This window comes from Salmo salar, chromosome ssa13, assembly GCF_905237065.1.
Source record: "Salmo salar chromosome ssa13, Ssal_v3.1, whole genome shotgun sequence".
Taxonomy (NCBI): Eukaryota; Metazoa; Chordata; class Actinopteri; order Salmoniformes; family Salmonidae; genus Salmo; species Salmo salar.
This window is the reverse complement of record NC_059454.1, coordinates 102,960,718-102,983,752: the sequence shown is the minus strand read 5'-3', so window position 1 is coordinate 102,983,752 and position 23,035 is coordinate 102,960,718. Positions and strand designations below refer to the sequence as shown.

Sequence of the window (23,035 nt, the reverse complement as noted above, 5' to 3'; positions counted from 1 at the left end):
TTCAGTCCAAACATCCCAGCTAGCTCCTCCTTCAGAACCTGTTTCCCTTGACATGTGAGACTGAGACTAGCGCCACCATTTTGATTGCCTCCTAGCCCACAGCCCACAGTTGTCACAGAGTGTATAGTTCAGTCTCCTTGTCAGCAAGATTTCACCGTGGCCACAGTGAGTGAGTCTGCAGGAGAGTAAGGCACACATTGCCTTCTCTTGACTGAGTGAATGACATACGGTACACACCAGTTAAACTGAGGTTGAGAACTACATGTACTGTACATGCTGAGAACATAAGTACATAAATAACAAATCGATTAACAAACAACTATTCAAACTCTAAATCTCAAAACAATGTGTAATAAAACATGTAAATTGTTCATTTTACTTTTTGGATAGCTCTGTCTATCTAATTTACTGTAGCCTAAATTGACGAATAGCCATATGGCATAGCCTGCATGGTGAAACGGTTGAAGTGTAGCAAACTGCTTTTGAAAGTTGTCTACTTTACTCTCAAGAACTTTGTAAGACTGCACTCCTCTGTGTGTGTGTGTGTGTGTGTGTGTGTGTGTGTGTGTGTGTGTGTGTGTGTGTGTGTGTGTGTGTGTGTGTGTGTGTGTGTGTGTGTGTGGTGTGTGTGTGTGTGTACACTGTTTGGGGAACACCACTTTGTAGAGCATGAACAACCTGCAGCTACAACCACTACATTATTAAACATTAAAATTCCCATCTCATCCATGTGTGTCTGAGACTGTCCTCCTCTCACCAGCACATTGACAGCTCCAAACCATCACAGACTAGACCTACCACTGGGACCCATAATAACACTCCTAAAGTACCCTACATTTACCCCTAAACTCAATGGCAATAATAGAACAGGTGGAAAGGAAATTAATCAAATGAATCCAAAATAGAATATAAACTTCACCTTGACTTGTTCTCATAAATCACTATAAATAAAACTAACAATACTTGGAGATATCCATAAAGACTTCCAGACTATAGCTACATTAACCCTGTAACAACCCAAAATTGGCTGCTGTACAGGAGAAGAAAGTCAACCTTTGTTCTTCCGTGAAGGCTCCTGTCTGACTCCAGGCTCTCCTCTGAGACTCATCTGCCTTCCTCCATTTTATGGTGAAGCCCCAATGACATACCTGACTTCAGAGCCTTGGCTGACAGCATAACATCCAAAACAGTTCTGCTTACAGCGCCACATCAGACTCAGAATACATTTAAAAAAGAAGTCAAACTGATCATACTGATATTTCATCCATGAAACTCGTAGCTAGATAGTTCCAATCATATGGAGAACCATATTAAATCCACATCAGATTAGATTGTAATTGAAGGAATAAACCATCGGCAGCATAACATAGTGGACATGGAGTGTCTGGACATGTACCAGCGGCTATGCCAGCCAGACTGTCGCTAATGGAGGCTGGGCTCTCTCTTTCTGCTCTGGCTGGGAGTGGGAGAGGGGGTAGAGCAGTCCGTGCAATGGCTTCTCCTTGGAGCAATCGCACAACACAGCCGGGGGACCGACAGCTAAATCTCCTGACTCTTCCCGACCTAGCGCAACTCACAGCCTCGGCTTTCTTATTTCCTCCTTATCCAGTTTGACAAGAACACGAAAGATAGATAGCGAGATAGCTACACGAATGGAAGGTTGGTAGAATATTGGTAGAAGAAGCTAGTTGACTTTGACTACCATGGTTTCCAGCGCCAGCCAGTTCGAGCGGTCGTTTGTCCACCCGTTTATTCACGCTCGCCCAGGCTGGCTCAAGCAAGTCACCACGTCTGGTGCTACACTAACTAAGAAAGGAGATAAGCTCTTTCCAGGTCATTCACGAGGCGCTCTCTCTGTCTCCAAATTATTCCATCTATCAAACAACGACGTACTCGTGAACCATGAACCCAAGCGAGCAGTGATCTTGAACAAACTGGTACATTTTATTATAAACTCACAGTTACGTCTTCTTCTGGTGGAGAAGCGATCTTCTACATAAAAGTTGTCCTGTATTTCATGCGTTCGCCCGGTCTAATGGATGAACGCCATGTTTCCTGCTTCTCCTTTGCTGCAGCTGCAGATGACCTGAGATCCGCCTGTCTCTGAATAATGAGCAACCACAGAGACAAGGAAGACAATCTGCAAAGCAGGCAACACAAAGAAGTTTTGGAGACTAGCAAGCACCAGAGGGTGCACAAGAGTTTGCGATGAGACGACAGGAAAGGAACAGCAGCAGGATGATGGTCAACGTGTGTATCCTCTGAGCAACTCATCACAACGTGTGTATCCTCTGAGCAACTCGTCACAACGTTTGTATATTCTGAGCAACTCGTCACAACGCGTGTATCCTCTGAGCAACTCATCCTTCACCGAGTCAAATTAAACCCCAGTCTCAGGCAGCCATGAATGGGCGTCGTTATCAGCTAGAGAGGGAATCTAGTGCATGAATATAGAAGTTATATCCATATGCACACGTCATGAGGGTTATCAACAGTTCACAGACTGAAACTGGGTAATGATGCTGGATATTGTATCCCACATCCAACCTGACAGACAGACAGACAGATTAGCCAAACAGACATACTAGATTAGACAGACAGACAGACAGACAGACAGACAGACAGACAGACTAGATTAGATTAGATTAGGCAGACAGACAGACAAGCAGGGAGAATTGAAGAGACTATAATAGAACAATGTAGTGTAGAATAGAATAGCATATTGGCTTCCCCACCACCCTTGTCTCCCATTGTGTAATAAAGTACATGTGCATGTGTTATAAACAGATTCAGGACACATTTTTAAAAAATCACAGTAGCTTAAATATGACTAATAAAGTCCATGATGATCCCCTTGGCTGCTGTAGTCAATGTTGCTCTACCATCAAGATGCTAACGAAGGGGAAGCAAGTAGGATATCCTGTTTTCATCCTGTATTGGTGGAGTGAGAGTGAGAGAGAGAAGAATGAACTACCTCTCAAAATAGAAGGAACGTAACAGAGTTAAACTTTCCTGATGAGTTAGAATATCATGTTCGAAATTCTGCCAGAGCCCTCCAAGACTATTATAAATGTCCAGGTAGCCTATAGTGTAGCAAGCTGTTTAGCAATGTAATTAACACCCACAACAATTGTCTAGACTCATTTTCTACTTTTGTGTTTTCATTACTGTGTAATTATTCTTCGAAGTACATTGTAATAAGTATTGTATTTACTTGTTTTTACCGTGCATAAAATAGAGTTATGTTGGTTATGATAATCATTTTATGATGGATAATTGTGAGACTTTCTGGACACAGAAATACTACATTAATGAATTATGCTTTGTCTGAAATGTTTTCATGTCATTCATGAATTATAAACAACTTTGGTTATAGAAGTGGGGGGGACATAACTTTTTTATATATATATATATATATATATATATATATATATATATATATATATATATATATATATATATTTAGCCTGTCAGATAAACACTGCAAACAGCCTACCCAACCTCCTGGAGGTGTCCGCATGGTCCTTAAGCACATCGTTGCCTCGTTTTGTATCACATTCCAATGATAAAACTAAGGGGAACAAAAAATGCAATTTCAGAATGTGCGGGGACATGTCCCCAGTGAAAGTGTTAAATCCACTTCAAATAGTGTAGATGAAGGGGAGGAGACATGTTAAAGAAGAATTTTGAAGCCTTGAGACAATTGAGACATGGATTGTGTATTTGCGCCATTCAGAGGGTGTGGGCAAGACAAAAAATGTAAGTGCCTTTCAACAGGGTATGGTAGTAGGTGCCAGGCGCACCGGTTTGGATCAAGAACTGCAACGCTGCTGGGTTTTTCACGCTCAACAGTTTCTCATATGTATCACAAATGGTGCACCACCCAAAGGACATCCAGCCAACTTGACAACTGTGGGAAGCATTGGAATAAGAATTTGTTCTTAACTGACCAGTTAAATAAAGGTTAAATAAAAATAAAATATAAAAAATTGGAGACAACAAGGGCCAGCATCCCTGTGGAACGCTTTGAAATCCTTGTAGAGTCCGTGCCCCGACGAATTGAGATTGTTTTGAGGGCAAAAGGCGGGATGTGGTTCATTTTAAAACACTTCTGCGTCAGCAAAGGATATTCATGAGAATCCTCGCCGAGAGGAGGCTATCGAGGAGTGGAGGACACTTCATAATTCGCCAACTAACAAATTGATACTCTCCTTGACGCTTGACCACTTTTTGGTTTCCAGGTCAAGGAGGAAAGGAGGACAGAGGAGTCGAGGAGAGGACGGACTTTTGCCAAATTGTGAATCTCCCAGAGGGAGCAGGTGTGTCAGGAAATGGGAGGATCCATCTTGACTCCATCTTGGTCAGAAATGAGGGGACTCGATTAATGCCCCAGGCATGCCCTGGGTGAACTGGGTTAGCGTTGACTGCATTTGATTTGGAGCCGGGTGCCCCGTTCTGGCCATAAGAGGCTTTTCCAGCAAGACAATAACCCCAAGCACTAATAAAAATCCACAATGAAATGGTTATTGACCACAAAATCAACATTTTGCAATGGCCGTCTCAGTCTCCAGACTTGACCCCATTGAAAACCTGTGGTTTGAATTGAAGAAGGCAGTCCATAAGAGCAGACGAAGGAAATCAAGGATCTGGATAGATTTAGTATGGAGGAATGGTCTGAGACAGGGATCATCAACTAGATTCAGCTGGGGACTATTTTTTTTCTTGAGTGGATGGTCAGGAGGCCGGAACATAATTATAAATATTTTGTTGGCTGTAAATTGACAGCAAGAAGACCAAACAGATATAGCATTTGACTAAAACATAATCATTTCAAATCGTGCTTAAATTTGTATACGATCATGTGTCTCTCTATTATTGTCACGCCCTGACCATAGAGATCCTTATTGATCTCTATGTTTGGTTAGGTCAGGGTGTGACTCGGGTGGGAAAATCTATGTTTTCTGTTTCTTTGTTTTTGGGCCGAGTGTGGTTCCCAATCAGAGGCAGCTGTCTATCGTTGTCTCTGATTGGGAATCATACTTAGGCAGCCTGTTTTATTCCTGTGTTTGTGGGAGGTTGTTTTCTGTTTAGCATCTGTTGCCTGACAGAACTGTGCGTTTTCGTTTTTCACCTTTTGTTATTTTGTTTGAGTGTGTTGTGATAGTAAAGAATCAGGAGCGCTTACCACGCTGCGCTTTGGTCCACTTCTCCATCTAACGACGACTGTTACAGAACCTCCCACCAAAAACGGACCAAGCAGCGTGGCCAGGATAGGTGGACATGGGAGGACATCCTGGATGGCAAAGGATCCTGGACGTGGGAGGAGATCCAGGCCGGATGGGATCGCCTCCCATGGGAACAGGTGGAAGCAGCGAGGGAGGAACGGCGACGAGATCGGGAGTCATGGCAACTCGGGAAGCCCGAGAGGCAACTCGGGGAGATTGACGGAGTCAGGGTTAAGACCTGAGCCAACTCCCCGTGCTTACCGTGGGGAGCGTGTGACCAGTCAGGCACCGTGTTATGCGGTGATGTGCACCGTTTCGCCGGTGCGCATTCACAGCCTGGTGCGCTCGTTGCCGGCTCCCCGCACTTGCTGGGCTAAAGTGAGCATCCAGCCAGGACGGGTTGTGCCAGCACTACGCTCCAGACCTCCAGTGCACCTCCACGGCCCAGGATATTCTGCGCCAGCTCTACGCACTGTGTCGCCAGTGCGCTTTCACAGCCCAGTTCGTCCTGTGCCAGTGGCCCGCACTTACCGGGCTAAAGTAAGCATCCACCCAGGACGGGTTGTGCCAGCCCTACGCTCCAGACCTCCAGTGCGCCTCCACGGCCCAGTATATCCTGTGCCAGCTCCGCGCACCCGGTCTTCAGTGCGTCTCCCCAGTCCGGTAAGACCTGTTCCGGCTCCACGTACGAAGCCTCCAGTGATGATCCATGGTCCGAAGCCTCCAGTGATGATCCATGGCACGAAGCCTCCAGTGATGATCCATGGCCCGGAGCCTCCAGTGATAATCCATGGCACGAAGCCTCCAGTGATGATCCATGGCCCGGAGCCTGTAGGGATGATCCATGGCACGAAGCCTCCAGTGATGATCCATGGCCCGGAGCCTGTAGGGATGATCCATGGCCCGGAGCCTCCAGTGATAATCCATGGCACGAAGCCTCCAGTGATGATCCATGGCCCGGAGCCTGTAGGGATGATCCATGGCACGAAGCCTCCAGTGATAATCCATGGCCCGGACCCTCCAGTGTTGATCCATGGCGCGGAGCCTGTAGCGACGATCCATGGCGCGGAGCCTGCAGCGACGGTCTCCAGTACGAAGCCTCCAGCGACGGTCGGCAGTCCGGAGCCTCCAGCGACGGTTGGCAGTTCAGAGCCTCCAGCGTGGGTTCCCAGTCCAGAGCCCCCGGCGATGATCTACGGTACGGTTCCTCCGGCAACGATCAAGGGTCCGGAGCCTCCGGCGACGATCCACGGTCCGGTTCCACAAAAGTGGGGGGAGCCCCAAGCGGAGGGGGATCTGCATCCCACCAAGAGGAGATGCCCACCCCCCTATAGGTTCAGGTTTGCGGCCGGAGTCCGCACCTTTGGGGGGGGGTACTGTCACACCCTGACCTTAGAGATCCTTATTATTCTCTATGTTTGGTTAGGTCAGGGTGTGACTCGGGTGGGAAAATCTATGTTTTCTGTTTCTTTGTTTTTGGGCCGAGTGTGGTTCCCAATCAGAGGCAGCTGTCTATCGTTGTCTCTGATTGGGAATCATACTTAGGCAGCCTGTTTTCTTCCTGTGTTTGTGGGAGGTTGTTTTCTGTTTAGCATCTGTTGCCTGACAGAACTGTGCGTTTTCGTTTTTCGCCTTTTGTTATTTTGTTTGAGTGTGTTGTGATAGCAAAGAATCAGGAGCACTTACCACGCTGCGCTTTGGTCCACTTCTCCATCTAACGACGACCGTTACAATTATGTGTGAGAATACTTGGGAACAGATTTCCAAAATTAAAAGCTGATTTCCTGGTGCTTTTATTATAGCTAACAATGAAAAGAAAAAATATAATATACAGTACATATATATATTGTTGTTCAGAATACTTGGGGGGCCAAATAAACCACCAGTTGGGGAACCTTCCTCTCCCAATGTCTTCTCCAAGCTCATAAAACATTTTAGAGAAAGGCACCGTGTCGTTATGCTCGGGAGGGTGCTAGACTGCGAGGCGATGCTAGAGTATTGAAAACAGACGTGACAATAATTGTTATCAATATATCTTTTTAGAGATGTTTTGTATTAATTTTTAAACAAAATACCTTTCTCTGAGCAATTGTATTAGTATAAAATTATAAACATTTCAATTTTTTTGGTGCATACAATATAGCTCAGTATTTGTGTTATTGGTTTTATAGAGCTTTCTTTTGCTCATCTTCATCAAGGGTGCTAATAATTATTGACCTGAATGTATATGTCTATATAACTACAGTACATCTCTATAACTATACTGAAGTGGTGAATGAAACTTCATCAGATGACTGATGGGATCACAGATATGACTAGTACATAATGTATCATCACACACACACAGACACACACACACACACACACACACACACACACACACACACACACACACACACACACACACACACACACACACACACACACACACACACAGAGAGACAGACGGGATAACAGATATGACTAGTACATACTCTATCATCTCACACAGACACACACACAGACACGCACGCACGCACGCACGCACACACACACACACACACACACACACACACACACACACACACAGAGAGACAGACGGGATAACAGATATGACTAGTACATACTGTATCATCACACACACACACACACACACACACACACACACACACACACACACACACACACACACACACACACACACACACACACACACACACACACACAGAGACAGATGGGATAACAGATATGACTAGTACATACTCTATCATCTCACACACACACACACACACACACACACACACACACACACACACACACACACATTCACACAGACGGGATAACAGATATGACTACATACATACTGTAGTATCACACATACACTAAATATACATGGTATGTGGACACCCCTTCAAATGAGTGGTTTTCGGCTATTTCAGCCACATCCGTTGCTGACAGGTGTATAAAATCGAGCACACAGCTATGCAATCCCCATAGACAAACATTGGCAGTAGAATGGCCTTACTGAAGAGCTCAGTGACTTTCAACGTGGCACCGTCACGGGATGCCACCTTTCCAACAAGTCAGTTCGTCAAATTTCTGCCCTGCTAGAGCTGCCCCAGTCAACTGTAAGTGCTGTTATTGTGAGGTGGAAACCTCTAGGAGCAACAACGGCTTGGCCGCGAAGTGGTAGGACGCACAAGCTCACAGAACGGGACCGTCGAGTGCTGAAGCGCATAAGAATCATCTGTCCTTGTTTGCAACACTCACTACGAGTTCCAAACTGCCTCTGGATGCAACGTCAGCACAAGAACTGTTCGTCAGGAGCTTCATGAAATAGGTTTACATGGCCAAGCAGCTGCACAGAAGCCTAAGATCACCATGCGCAATGCCATTGGACTCTGGGGCAGTGGAAATGCGTTCTCTGGAGTGGTGAATCACGCTTCACCCTCTGGCAGTCCAACGGATAAATCTGGGTTTGGTAGATGCCAGGAGAACGCTACCTGCCTGAATGTATAGTGCCAATTGTAAAGTTTGGTGGAGGAGGAATAATGGTCTGGGGCTGTTATTCCTGGTTCGAGCAAGTCCCGAACGATACAACATTCTAGGCGATTCTAGCCTTTTCCTGTTTCAGCAAGACAATGTTCCATACAGAAATGGTTTGTCGAGATTGGTGTGGAATAACTTGACTGGCCTGCACAGAGCCCTGACCTCAACCCCATCGAACTCCTTTGTGATGAATTGGAACACTGACTGCGAGCCAGACCGAATCCCCCAGCATCAGTGCCCGACCTCACTAATGCTCTTGTGGCTGAATGGAAGCAAGTCTCCGCAGCAATGTTCCAACATCTATTGGAAAGCCTTCCCAGAAGAGTGGATGCTGTTATAGCAGCAAAGTGGGGACCAATTCCATATTAATGCCATGATTTTGGAATGAGATGTTCGGCTAGCAGGTGTCCACATCCTTTTGGTCATGTAGTGTACAGTAACAATTCATCCCTACTAACATGATGACGTGTGTAGCTCTGTGAACGTCCTGTAGCCTACGCAGTAGGCCGGGAATCCATATGGTCAAAAGCACTGATGAGGGTTCCAAGATTGTTGTTGTTGTGAAAGTGAGTAATCCTAATTTGGCAACCTCCTCACCAATTTTGAGCACTCCTCTGTGACTTTAGTTATTTTTCTTCTTCACATTTACCACAGAGAAGATTACAGAGATCCACAAGCCTTGTTGTAGGCCTAAGATAGCCTTTGCTGGAGTGTAGGAATGTGTTCCGAAATGTAAGGAGATCCTTGTAAAAGACACAGCCGCGGCCAGGGTTGAGAGTTGGTTGTGATTCCCAGGGGTGCTGGAAAGGTGGCTGGGTCTATCACGCTGATACGACATATGGCTGCTGAGGAAAATCTGGTTAATGTGGGCGGAGTCCCAAATGGTAACCCATTTCAAATACAGTGCACTACTTTTGACCAGGGCTCATAGGGTAGTGCACTGTCTATGAGGGATAGGCTGCTATTTGGGATGTAACTCAGGACAGACTGCAACCGGGAAACACCAACCGTTTCCACGTCCCCTCTGTGCCTCAGTGCCAGGCCTTCCTCCAGCGCAGGCAGCTAAAAACAGACAGGCGGACGTCACAGATTCACATGGTTCCACTGTGGGAGGGTGGGAGGTCAAATCAAAATCAAATCAAACGCTATTGGTCGCGTACACATATTTAGCAGATGTTATTGTAGGTGTAGTGAAATGCTTGGGTTCCTAGCTCCAACAGTGTAGTAATATCTAACAATTCACAACAATACACACAGATCTAAAAGTAAAAGAATGGAATTAAGAAATATATAAATATTAGGATGACCAATGTCGGAGTCCAGAGAATAAATATATATATGTGATGGGATGTATGGACATTATAGACATTATGGTCAGTATGTGGATAGAATATTTAGTATATCTGTAGAATACGTAGGATAGAATAGTATATAGAGAACAATAGTTGAATAGGATGGTCTTGACTAGAATACAGTATATACATTTGAAATGAGTAAAACAGTATTTAAACATTATTCAAGTGACCAGTGTTCCATTATTAAAGTGATCAGTGATTCCATATCTGTGTACATTGGGCAGCAGCGTCTAAGGTGCAGAGTTGAGTAACCAACCATGGGAGGGGAGAGGGGAGGAGAGGGTGAGGCACAGAGGAGAGGGGAGGAGAGGGTGAGGCACAGAGGAGAGGGGAGGAGAGGGTGAGGCACAGAGGAGAGGGGAGGAGAGGGTGAGGCACAGAGGAGAGGGGAGGAGAGGGTGAGGCACAGAGGAGAGGGGAGGAGAGGGGGAGGCACAGAGGAGAGGGGAGGAGAGGGTGAGGCACAGAGGAGAGGGGAGGAGAGGGTGAGGCACAGAGGAGAGGGGAGGAGAGGGTGAGGCACAGAGGAGAGGGGAGGAGAGGGTGAGGCACAGAGGAGAGGGGAGGAGAGGGTGAGGCACAGAGGAGAGGGGAGGAGAGGGTGAGGCACAGAGGAGAGGGGAGGAGAGGGTGAGGCACAGAGGAGAGGGGAGGCACAGATTCAAGATGACCTAGAGCTTTATGGATCCATATTCAGACGGTCCTCTTTGTAGATATAAATGGTCAATACTGGATCATAGTTGTACATGCATTATTGACCGGGATGATTGGATTCACAATTGTGATTAGACAGATTGATTAAATGAGTGAATCTTATTAAAATAAATACTATGGGTGTACACAACTTATGTGGTGTGCCAGTAACCATCTTATGTTTGTAGTTGGTATTAGTACACAGGAAATACTTAATATATTAGCAATTCAACAAGCTCAGCTTACATTGTTCACCATTCAAGGAGCTACGTTCTTTAGCTGTCTGTCTGTCATTATCTCAGGACCTGTTCCGTCACATCCACATCTCAAAGTCTGATTTCTTCTCTCAGGTTCAAGCTGATGTCAAGGGGTGAGGTGCTGTGTCTAGGGTTCAATGAACTGTTACCCAAAAAACATTGGGGCTGTTAAGACAGACAGACAAACAGACAGACACCAGAATGAAAGCAGTTTGTTCAAAATGTGTGCAAAACATTGACAGTGTCTGCAAGGTTCTTGGTCTTGTCTGAGAAAGCTTAGAGAGCGATTTGTTGAGTTTGTCAAAGGCTCTAGTCGTTTATTGGGTTTCGAGTCTTCAGAAAGTAATTTTCAAGTCAAATTGTTACCCAAATCAAAACTAGAGGAAGTGCTTTGGGGACACGTAGACATGAATACAAAAAAGCAACCATGAACTGAACAATGGCCGTGCCTGCTGTGTAATTTTAATGCAATTTTGAAATATTTTAAGTGAGAAAAAAAACATTACTTTTCAAGGGAAGCACTAGACTACCGAGGGTAATTTTAAACAGAAAATATTATAATATAAATTTAGATAAATGCAGGCTCGAAGCATACGTGATAAGGCCTCAACACGGTGCCCTAATTATTTCTCTGCAAACATAAAGAATACATTGTTTTTGCAATCACACTCTGTTTTCAGGACATTGCTCAAAGATGAGAAAAAAAGAAGAAACCCTCACACTTCTGTTGATAGTATCACTGATATTTAATAAGCTTTACGTATCGGCCTCAAGGCCTTCGTCAGAGCTTTACGTCTCGGCCTCAAGGCCTTCGTCAGAGCTTTACGTCTCGGCCTCAAGGCCTTCGTCAGAGCTTTACGTATCGGCCTCAAGGCCTTCGTCAGAGCTTTACGTATCGGCCTCAAGGCCTTCGTCAGAGCTTTACGTATCGGCCTCAAGGCCTTCGTCAGAGCTTTACGTATCGGCCTCAAGGCCTTCGTCAGAGCTTTACGCATCGGCCTCAAGGCCTTCGTCAGAGCTTTACATATCGGCCTCAAGGCCTTGGTCAGAGCTTTACGTATCGGCCTCAAGGCCTTGGTCAGAGCTTTACATATCGGCCTCAAGGCCTTCGTCAGAGCTTTACGTATCGGCCTCAAGGCCTTCGTCAGAGCTTTACGTCTCGGCCTCAAGGCCTTCGTCAGAGCTTTACGTATCGGCCTCAAGGCCTTCGTCAGAGCTTTACGTATCGGCCTCAAGGCCTTCGTCAGAGCTTTACGTCTCGGCCTCAAGGCCTTCGTCAGAGCTTTACGTCTCGGCCTCAAGGCCTTTGTCAGAGCTTTACGTATCGGCCTCAAGGCCTTCGTCAGAGCTTTACGTCTCTCTATCCTCTCTCTATCCTCTTTCTCAGATCCTGCCTTTTCTGATGCCACGCAGAATGCATCTGCCACGCAGAGGAGGCTGGTGGGATGAGCTATAGGAGGATGGGCTCATTGTAATGGCAGTTGGTTGTTGATCATTGCTAGACAATCCATTTTCAAGTCTTGCCATAGATTTTCAAGACGATTTAAGTCAAAACTGTAACTAGGCCACTCAGGAACATTCAATGTTGTCTTGCTAAGCAGCTCTAGTGTATAGTTGGCCTTGTGTTTTTGGTTATTGTCCTGCTGAAAGGTGCATTTTTGTAAGATCAAAATAAATGGTAGAGCTAAGCACAGGCCAAATCCTTCAGGAAAACCTGGTTCATTCTGCTTTCCAACAGAAACTGAGAGACAAATTCACAAAATCTATGGCAAGACCTGAAAATTGCTCTCTAGCAATAATCAACAACCAACTTGATAGAGTTGTGCAATATTGTACAATCCAGGTGTCCAAAGCTCTTAGAGATTTACCCAGAAAGACTCACAGCTGTTATCGCTGCCAAAGATGTTTCTAACATGTTTGATTTACTCAGGTGTGTGAATAAATTCGATATTTGTGTATTTCCTTTTCAAGAAATGTGCAAACATTTCTAAAACCATATTTGCGCTTTGTCATTATGGGGTACTGTGTGTACATGGGTGAGAAAAATTCAATTTTAATTTCAGGCTATAACACAACAAAATGTGGAATAAGTCAAGGGGTATGAATATTTTCTGAAAGCACTGTATATGTTACCTTTAGAAGTGTCCAAATCAACTGAAAGTATCTACAAAAATGGATTTGCAGTGACACAAGTCGAAAGGAAGGCTACAGCTAAATGATTTCCTTTTACTGTTCGCTATTCACAAATTATTATTTTGATTCCCATGGTTCGATTCCCAATGGCGAAGCACATCACTCAGTTACTCAAAAGTAATTGTTTGAAAATAATTGATTCATATAAAATGAAATGAATCCCTATTTTATATAATGTTCAACTATTTTCAGAAATGTGGAGAGGGCAATCCGTTATGTGTTAAATACAATTTGTATGGCCTAAACAAGATGAATAGGAGAGCTTTTTGAGCTGTGTGTCTCATGTCTTGACTGTTCTTTCATGCGCAATGACCCACCAGCCTCTGCGCTGCCTATCAGCTGTTCTTCTATGTTCTTGTGGAGTTATATTGAAAATTGGTACAGATTTGAAAGATTTTATATGTGATATGTTTCAAGTTTTAAGTTTGAATGTCATGTGCACAAATACAGTGAAATGCCTTTCTTTTTTTCTTTATTGAATATCCGAAACGTACAATATACTTGCAGTGAAGCCGCTCAACAACTACATCACACCAGTCATCCAACAGATTCCCATTCAGAGCGACACACAGAAGCATCCAGGGTCAATGGCCTGCTCAAGGGCACGTTGACAAATCTACCACCAGGCCAAAAAACGTGAATCCGAACACTCCAAGAAATGCCTTTCTTGCAAGCTCTTAACCTAACAATGCAGTAATCAATAAATCAAATCTAATCAAATTTTATTGGTCACATACACATATTTAGCAGATGTTATTGCGGGTGTAGCGAAATGCTTGTAACAGTGTAATACTAAAAATAACATAAGGTAAAGTAAGTAAGCTATATACAGGGTCAGTCAGTTCCAGTACCATATTTACAATGTGCCGGAATAGATGGAGATATTGTGACGACCCTCCTGTTTGCTTTGGCACCCTTCAACACCCTGCATTATTACATTTATGCATGCAAACACTCACTTACAGTACTGATTACACACACCATTGTTAATTACTTAGTTTACTTTAGTTAATAAATATATATTTTGATACTCCTTGTCTCCACGTTGTCTCCCTTTTGTTGCGAACTCTGAGCCGGTTTGTAACAAGTGGGGGCTCATCCAGGATTTTGAACGGATTGTGTTTAGGAGAAAACGTGGAGGTAATGTTAAATTCTGTAGGTGCTTTGTTTGTATATTTTGTTAGTTTGAGTTTGGTGCTCAGTACTGGTTGCCTTTGTTTGTGTGCTGTGTTGGAGAGAGTTCATTGGTTAGTTTCCAGGCCCCTGCCCAGCCTGGAAATGCTTGTTCTACTCGCTGTTGGGACATTGGTCTGAGGAGGTGAGTACAATCAGCTGTGTACCTCAGTGGGAGATTTGGGTAGGGTAGTGAAACTTACTACCCGGAACTATAGTCTTTTTCCCCTGATAGGCTTAGTGACGTGTTTCATTTTGGAATACGTTGGGCATGGTTAATGTTTATTATTTTTGTGTGGTGTCTGTGGACTCGGCAGTTGTCTCGGGGTCACATCCGTGGCTTGGTGGAATCTGCCAGCGTGCTGGGGGGTTTATTTCCTTGCCAGCGGGCTACAGTGCATAATTACCCACCACAAATCCGCACGAAGACGAGGGTTGAGTCATTGTAGGTTTTGGGGAAGCTCCTTATCTCTTTCTGTGGTGCCAGGTAATTGTCATTTCTCTTGTTGTGGTCTGGTGTGCTCAGCAGAGGGGTTGAGTGAGTTTTCTTTTCTCTCTGACTATGGTGTCAAATGGAGACGAGTTCATTCGGTTTCCATCAGAGGAACTGATAGAATTATGTACTAAAGAACAGCTGTTGAAGGTTGCTGAACACTACAAGGTTGAAATTAGTGATAAATGTCTAAAATTCTATTAGGTTAATATTGAAGGCCAATCTGATGGAGAGTGGTATAATTGAAGTTACCACTGGGGCAGCCTCTGCTGAGGACTCGCCATCTCCTCGATATGTTACAATGACCGCTCCATCGGTTAGTCCTAGTGGTCATCTTTTTGAACAACAAAAATAACTACTTCTGTTACAGCTAGAGCACGATCGTGAGAAGCTAGAGCATGATCGTGTAAAGTATGAAAAGGAATTGGAATTTAAACAGGATATGGAATGTGCTAAAATCAAGCTGCAACAAAAGCGACTAGAGTTGGTTAGGGAAGGAAAGCTCTCAGGGGAGAGTTTGCTCTGGGAAGGTGACCCAGATTTACCTAGGGATCGTTCCTCTTTTGGTCGTGCCCTGGACACATTTGACATTATTGGGAATTTACGGTTGTTGCCTCAGTTTAATGAAAAGGACCCTGAGACATTATTTTTGTTGTTTGAGCGTGTTGCTGACGCTAGGAGTTGGCCTGATTCTGACCGCACTTTAATGTTGCAGTGTGTGCTGACTGGTAAAGCGCAGGAAGCATATTCAGCTCTTAGTGTAGCCGACAGTGTCAGTTATGATAAGGTTAAAACGGCGGTGTTACAGATTTACGAATTGGTTCCTGAGGCTTACCGCCAACGATTTAGAACTTTAAAAAGGGACGATAAGCAGACTCATGTTGAGTTTGCGCGAGAATTATCTTCACAGTTTAATCGCTGGTGTTCCGCCTCTGCAGTTATGACTTTCCAAGGGCTATGTGAGCTGATTATGTTAGAGCAATTTAAGGACACAATCCCTGATCGTATAGCGACGTACAATATTCGAACGAAAAGTAGACTGTCGCTGAAGCTGCGGTTTTGGCGGACGAATATGTTTTGACTCACAAGTGTTTTTGCAGAACCCCGTATTCGGAGTGAGTGAGGGTGTTCGGAGAGATTTGGGCCTCGCTCACCGAGATACTTTGGTTCACGAGCAGAGTTTTATTCGACTAGGGTTGAGCCTGACTCCCGTGGTAAAGCTGACTTTGGTCAAGAGTCATTACTGTCAAGGCTCAGGTCATTGGAAAAACAAATGTCTGGTTCTCAGGTCTAGGGGTAAATTTAGTATGTGTGCTAACGTTAAATCTAGGCCTACGGCGTTAGCTGCGCCTGTTCCACATCAGTTCACTGCCGACACATTGTCTCATGCCCAGGGGCATGTGAAAGTCCATATTGATCCAGACTATTTACCTTTCATTACGGAGGGTTTTGTGTCTATGTTAGGAAGTAAGAACCTAGTGCCAGTGAAGATCCTAAGAGACACAGGTGCCTCTGAATCGTTTGTGTTGGAATCTGTGTTACCCTTCTCTGCTGAGACTGATTCAGGGAATAGTGTTCTAATTAGGGGAATAGGGTTGAACACTCTGTCAGTTCCATTACATAAACTGATGTTGGATTGTGGACTGGTGAAAGGTGAGGTTGTTGTGGGGGTGCATCCTTTGTTGCCTATTGAGGGTATCGACGTTATCCTTGGGAATAACTTGGCTGGTGAGCGTGTGTGGCCTGTCGTGTTTTCATCTCTAGTGGTTTCCACTAAACCGTCAATTGTAGGGATTCCTGATGAGAGTGTGCAGAGTTCCCTAGCGGTGTTCTCTGCGTGTGCAGTGACGCGGTCTATGAGCCATGGTGACCTGGTCCCTGCTCCGGTAAATGAGAATACCACAAAGACGTCTGTCACTGTTATCCCGTTATCTGTACCCCGCTCCGATCTAATCGATGCACAACGGACTGACCCCACATTAGAAGAGTTGCGTGACCAAATTGTGCCCGTGGAACAGTTGGGAGATGTCGCACATGGTTATTTTCTCCAAGAGGATGTCCTTATGAGAAAGTGGGTGTCTCATGGTAGTTGTTTTCTGGGGGAGGCGATTAGCCAGGTTGTGGTACCAGTTAAGCTTCGTGAGTTGGTTTTGACAACTTCTCACAACGACGTTGCTGGACAAATGGGTGTGAGGAAAACCTACAATCGCATATTAAGACATTTCTTTTGGCCTAGATTGAAGAGAGATGTTTCTGATTTCATCAAAACTTGTCACACCTGTCAATTAACTGGTAAACCTAATCAAGCTATTAAGCCGGTACCACTGTTTCCTATTCCTGTACTCAGCCAACCTTTTGAGTACCTGATTATTGATTGTGTTGGTCCTCTGCCTCGTTCTAAAAAGGGTAGTAATTATTTGTTGACTGTGATGTGTCAGACCACTAGGTTGCCTGCTGCCTATCCTCTCCGGTCTATCACCACTAAGTCTGTGCTAAAAGCTTTGACTCAGTTTCTCTCACTGTTTGGAATCCCTAAGGTCATTCAGAGTGATCAGGGATCTAATTTCACGTCTAATCTGTTTGGTCAGGTTCTCCAACAGCTCCATATTAAACACAATTTGTCTAGCGCCTATCACGTGCAAAGTCAAGGAGCACTGGAACGTTTCCATCGAACACTTAAGTCTCTGAGAGCTTATTGTACTGAGATGGATAAGGATTGGGAGGAGGGGTTGCCTTGGTTACTGTTAGCCGCTAGGGAGGTTTCACAGGAGAGCACGGGTTTCAGTCCAAATGACCTTGTGTTTGGACATGGGGTGCTTGGACTTTTATCTGTTCTCCAGGATGATTGGAAGTCTCCCGAGCCTCCTCAGTCCCTGTTATCGTATGTGTGTGATTTCCGGCGACGCTTGTACGCCGCTGGTGGAATGGCTAAAGAGAAGCTATCATCTTCACAGGACAGGATGAAGGGCATATTTGATCGTTGAACTGAGCCTCGTCACTTTAGTCCAGGTGACCAGGTTCTTGCTCTGCTGCCAATTGTTGGTTCTCCTTTTCAAGCCAAGTTTCAAGGTCCATATACAGTGGTGCGCCAGTACACTGAGCAGAATTACCTAGTTGCCACTCCAGAACGGAGAAAAGCACACCAACTGTGCCATGTAGATTTGTTAAAACCCTATTATACACGTTCCTCTGTGACTGAACAGTGGGAGTCTACAGAGGACGGTAAACCTGTTCGTTTGGCTGATACCGTTACTTCCCTTGGTTCTTGTAATGCTAGGTCTGTGCATGAGGAGGAAGATGTTCCTGGTCCTGATGATTGCATACTGCAGGGTAGATTGAAAAATTCAGAGACACTGGATATTTTGGACAGCCTTACTCATCTACCTGTTGATGGTCGGAAAGAGATGGTTGGTCTGATTCGGAAAATTCCAGGTTTGTTTTCTGATACACCTACACGTACAAACTTGATAGAGCATGATATTGACATTGGAGATGCTGACCCCATTCGTCAGCGGTTCTATAGAGTTTCTGCAGAGAAACTGCGTTGTCTGGATGCTGAGGTCAGGTACATGCTGGAGAGTAAGAGAGCAGAGCCTTCTTTCTCCAGTTGGGCCTCTCCCTGTATCTTGGTCAGTAAACCGGATGGAATAAACAGATTTTGTACGGACTACCGTAAGGTAAACGGTGTCACTAAGCCAGATTCATTTCCTCTTCCTCGGATGGAGGACTGCGTAGATCAAGTCGGAGCAGCTAAGTTTGTGAGCAAATTTGACCTGTTAAAGGGCTATTGGCAGGTGCCACTGACGAGTAGGGCATGTGAAATCTCTGCCTTTATTACACCCTCTGGTCTGTACTCGTATTCGGTTATGAGTTTCGTGACTATGAATCGTTGAGAAGTGACTATGAATCGTTGGGAGATGTTCTTTTCGTTGGAGCTGGTAGCTGACGGTCCCTTGTGTGCCCTGTTCCTGAATGTTATTAGACTGACCATTGTTTGGTTTTGTCATGATCCATCTTTCCTGTCTGTCCCTCCTGGTCTTATGTTCTTCTCTCCTTACACTTGCTTCCTGTGCGTAAATGTTGCTGAGGTGTGGGGAGGAGGAGATTGGCTGGGGCAAAGGGAGGTGTGAACACGTAACCCCTCATCAATTTGGGACGCAGAGGCTGGTACGTTGTTCCGGGGGCCTTGTTGGTCTCCGGTTTTATGGGGGGGGGTCGTCAGCTACATGGGAAACACCTGGGCTCGGTTGTGTCCCAGGATAAAGAGACCTCTTCCACATTGATTGGGGAGACTCGCTCCATGCAGACACCTTGTTGTTTTTGGTTGTGGTAGTTTTGTGGCTTTTTAATTGTTTGCTTTGGCACCCTTCAACACCCTGCATTATTACATTTATGCATGCAAACACTCACTTACACTACTGATTACACACACCATTGTTAATTACTTAGTTTACTTTAGTTAATAAATATATATTTTGATACTCCTTGTCTCCACGTTGTGTCCCTTTTGTTGTGAACTCTGAGCCGGTTCGTAACAATATGCATAGGGGTAAGGTGACTAGGCATCAGGATGAATGACAAACAGAGTAGTAGCAGCTTGCTTGTAGAGTCAGTATAAATGTATGTTCATATTATGCGTGTGTGTGAAAATGGAGTGAGTGTTTGTGTGTGTGCTGGAGTGTCAGTGTGCGTGAGTGTGTGGGGCCCTGTGAGTGTCTAGGGCCCTGTGAGTGTGCAGAGACAGTGGACAAATAAAAGGGGGAGATGGTGCTTTCGTGCCTTCACAGCTGTGTGTGTGTGTGGACCATTTGAAGTCCTTAGTGATTTGGACACAGAGGAGACTGAAGCTCTTGACCCGCTCCACTGCAGCTACGTCGATGTGGATCCCAGGAATCTAAGTTCAATTACGAGCTTGTAGGGGCAATGGTGCTGAACACTGATCTCTAGTCAATGAACAGCATTCTCACATAGGTATTCCTCTAATCTAGGTGGGTGAGGGCAGTGTGGAGTGCAATTGAGGTTGTGTCTATGGATGTGTTGGGGCGGTATGCAAATTGGAGTGGGTCTAGGGTGTCTGGGATGGTGGAGTGAATGTGTGTGATACCCAGCCTCTCAAAGCACCTCATGATTCCAGATGTGAGAGCTACAGTGTGGTAGTCACTGTGGCATGAAGCCTTAGAGTTCTTGGGAGCAGGAATGATGGTAGTCATCTTAAAACCAGCATGATTGCTAGTTAACTTACTGCAGATCTGGACAAATGATGCACCTACTATCATTGTCACTATGTATAGAGGGCAGGATAGCATGCAGAAAAGTGTAGTGCAGAAGCGAAGTACCAAAACACCTTGAAAGGGGAGGAGCATGCAAGCAGATGAGAAAATGTAGCTTTAAGTAAGAAATGATATACAGTAGTAAAACATGCAAAATGGAGAACGTAAACCAAGGAAAATATGTGACCGAAATATTTTTTCTTACATTGGATAAAAGTAGACACTCAGAGCTAGAAAATTGTACACTACAATTGAGGAACAATGGGAAAGTAATTCTGCTTTGAAAGTTGATAAACTTTTAACCTCACTTTTGAGAAAAATGGCCCTTGAATGTTTTGGTAAACGATCTGGAGAGCTCTTTGTCTACACCCATTCAGCATCGCTCACACCCTCTTAAGCCCCACCCATCTCTTTAAGGATTCACATGTGAGGCCATGTACTAAACAATCAAAGATTTCAAGACTAAAGGCTAGTTTATGCTTCCAGTGTGTTCTTAATTCAATCTGGAGGGCCAGAGTCCGCTCTGGGCGTTCATAAACTCAGAGCATTGTTAGATTGTCCATTCGTAAATTCAGAACGTTTCAGCCTCGGCATTCAGAGCGGACACATTGGACACTGGCCGAGGAGTAGGTTTGATTTTGAGCGTTCTGACCTTACAACAGCAGTCAAGCACTGCAGCTAACTGGCTAACTTGCTAGCTACTTCCAGACACAAATGAGAGCAGAGTTGCTTAGGCTGTTTTTATGTGACCCCATCGCGGCCGGCTGAGACACAGCCTGGGATCGAACCCAGGTCTGTAGTGATTCCTCTGGCACTGTAATGCAGTACCTTAGACCGCTGCGCCAATTACACTTTTTTTTGCAGACATTAACTGACACTGGCTATATTCAACGGGTGTTGAGAGTTTATAAATTCTTCAGTTAATCTGCGCTCTGGCACACTCAGACGAGAGTGCTCTGAAATCGGAGAAGATAGCCAGAGCGAATTTACCAGCTACGTCTATCGACAGTTGTCGCAGTGACATCATGAATATTCCATTGAAATGGTTACTTGCAAAGTGGAGTCTTTTGTTTAGACATGTAGCTAGCTAAACAATTAACCATAAATCAAATAAAAGCAAATTACATTTTATTGGTCACTTACATGTGTTTAGCAGATGTTATTGTGGATGTAGCAAAATGCTCCTGTTTCTAGCTCCGACACTGCAGTAATATCTAACAAGTAATATCTAACAATTTCACAACATACACACAAATCTAAGTAAAGGAATGTAATTAAGAATATATAAATATATGGACATGCAATGTCAGTGGCATAGACTAAGATACAGTAAGAATAGAATTATATAATCCCAACTCATAACGTTACTACCCTGCATGAATCTGCAGGTAGCTAACCAACCAGGTTCAATGTTAGCTAGCTAACATTAGGCTATAACTAGCAACGCAAATGGCTCTGAGATACGAATAATATTACTACCCAGATCATACACATAATGTTAGCTAGCGAGCCAGCCAGCTAATGTTAGCTAGCTAGTTTACTGTACACTTTAACTAAAAAATGAAAATGAATATCTGACAAAATTAGAAATGTTTAATATCTGAAAATGTAGCTAGCTAGACTATCTTACCCATACACATGAATGGACGCTTCTCCCTCTGTCACGGATGCCATGGTTGCCCTTAGTTTAAAGATGTAATCCGGAGACAGGTGTTTTATACAACAGCATATTTGCAATCAAACACCAGAATCCCCTATCATACTCTAATTCCACCAGGCATTCCACAAAACTCTGTCCTGCAGAAACTGGAGAGCAAAACTTTTGCAGTTCTACTACGTGATATCTTTAAAAAAAAGCAGCGTGAGAAAGGATTACCTACACATACTGAGCAGCTCATGTTATAGACAGAAGCGTGCTACATGGCAGACCATTCCGAACTCATCTCCCAGCATGTCCAGCCCACCCATTATCTCAGCCAATCATGGCTAGCGGAAGGTTCTTGCCTTTTCCGTGGCTAAACCAACTGGGCTCGAAATTTAACCATTTTATTTGTATTTACAGAAGATTCACATGTTCCAGAAGGCATTCGTTCAAATGGCATTACGTTCAAATGGTTCTCCTGTGAAGTAGTGATATGCAACATAGGCCTAGTTTCCTGAAACAAGTCACATATACACTATAAAAAAATCACACAACCCTTCCCAAAAATTCAGTTAGACAACCCTCCCCTATTTTGGACCAGCCTCCCTACCCCAGTAAATTTCGAAACTGTCCCTAATTAGACTGACGCACTGGTGCTCTTAAAGACTTGTGCTCTTAGAGACTTATGGGATTAGAATAGATAACTCTTCTCTTGCCCTCAACAGATCTATGATCCTAGTCTGGGTTATAGGACAATGGCAAATATAGCCTACAGTACCAGGACAATATTATAATCTACATATCGAAATCAATATTTGACCCATTTGATTATGTTAAACTTAGTATTGTAATCCAAATGTCACATAATGTTACCTAATGATGACCAGAAGACATCACATATTTTGTGGCTGTACTTTTTGTTGCATTTTAATCATTTCACTATACTGTATAATTAATGTTTATATGGATATGTCAATGGTCTATGGTTTTGAGGTACAGAGATGACATATCCATGACACACATATTTCACAGTTAGACAGTGTAGATCATTATTCTCCCACCAGTGACTGGGTCAATATTGCCAGTCGATTGGGAGAAATGGATGGTTCTAGAGTGATGTGATGAATATTAATGATTCCAAAGAACAAAATGATCTCCTCATATTCTGTCTCCAGCCAAAATGGAACCAAATTTAGCAACTGTCTA

General features: G+C 44.3%; 1 protein-coding gene across 1 annotated transcript in view; it reads right to left on the bottom strand.

The window, feature by feature from the left end:
• LOC106568460 (zinc finger protein 462-like) overlaps positions 1-2,316 on the bottom strand; it is a 76,035-nt gene extending 73,719 nt beyond the window's left edge. Inside the window, 1 exon segment of the mRNA XM_014138829.2 lies at positions 1,960-2,316. The gene's annotated coding sequence lies outside the window, so the exon portion shown is untranslated.
• Positions 2,317-23,035: the final 20,719 nt, after the last annotated feature.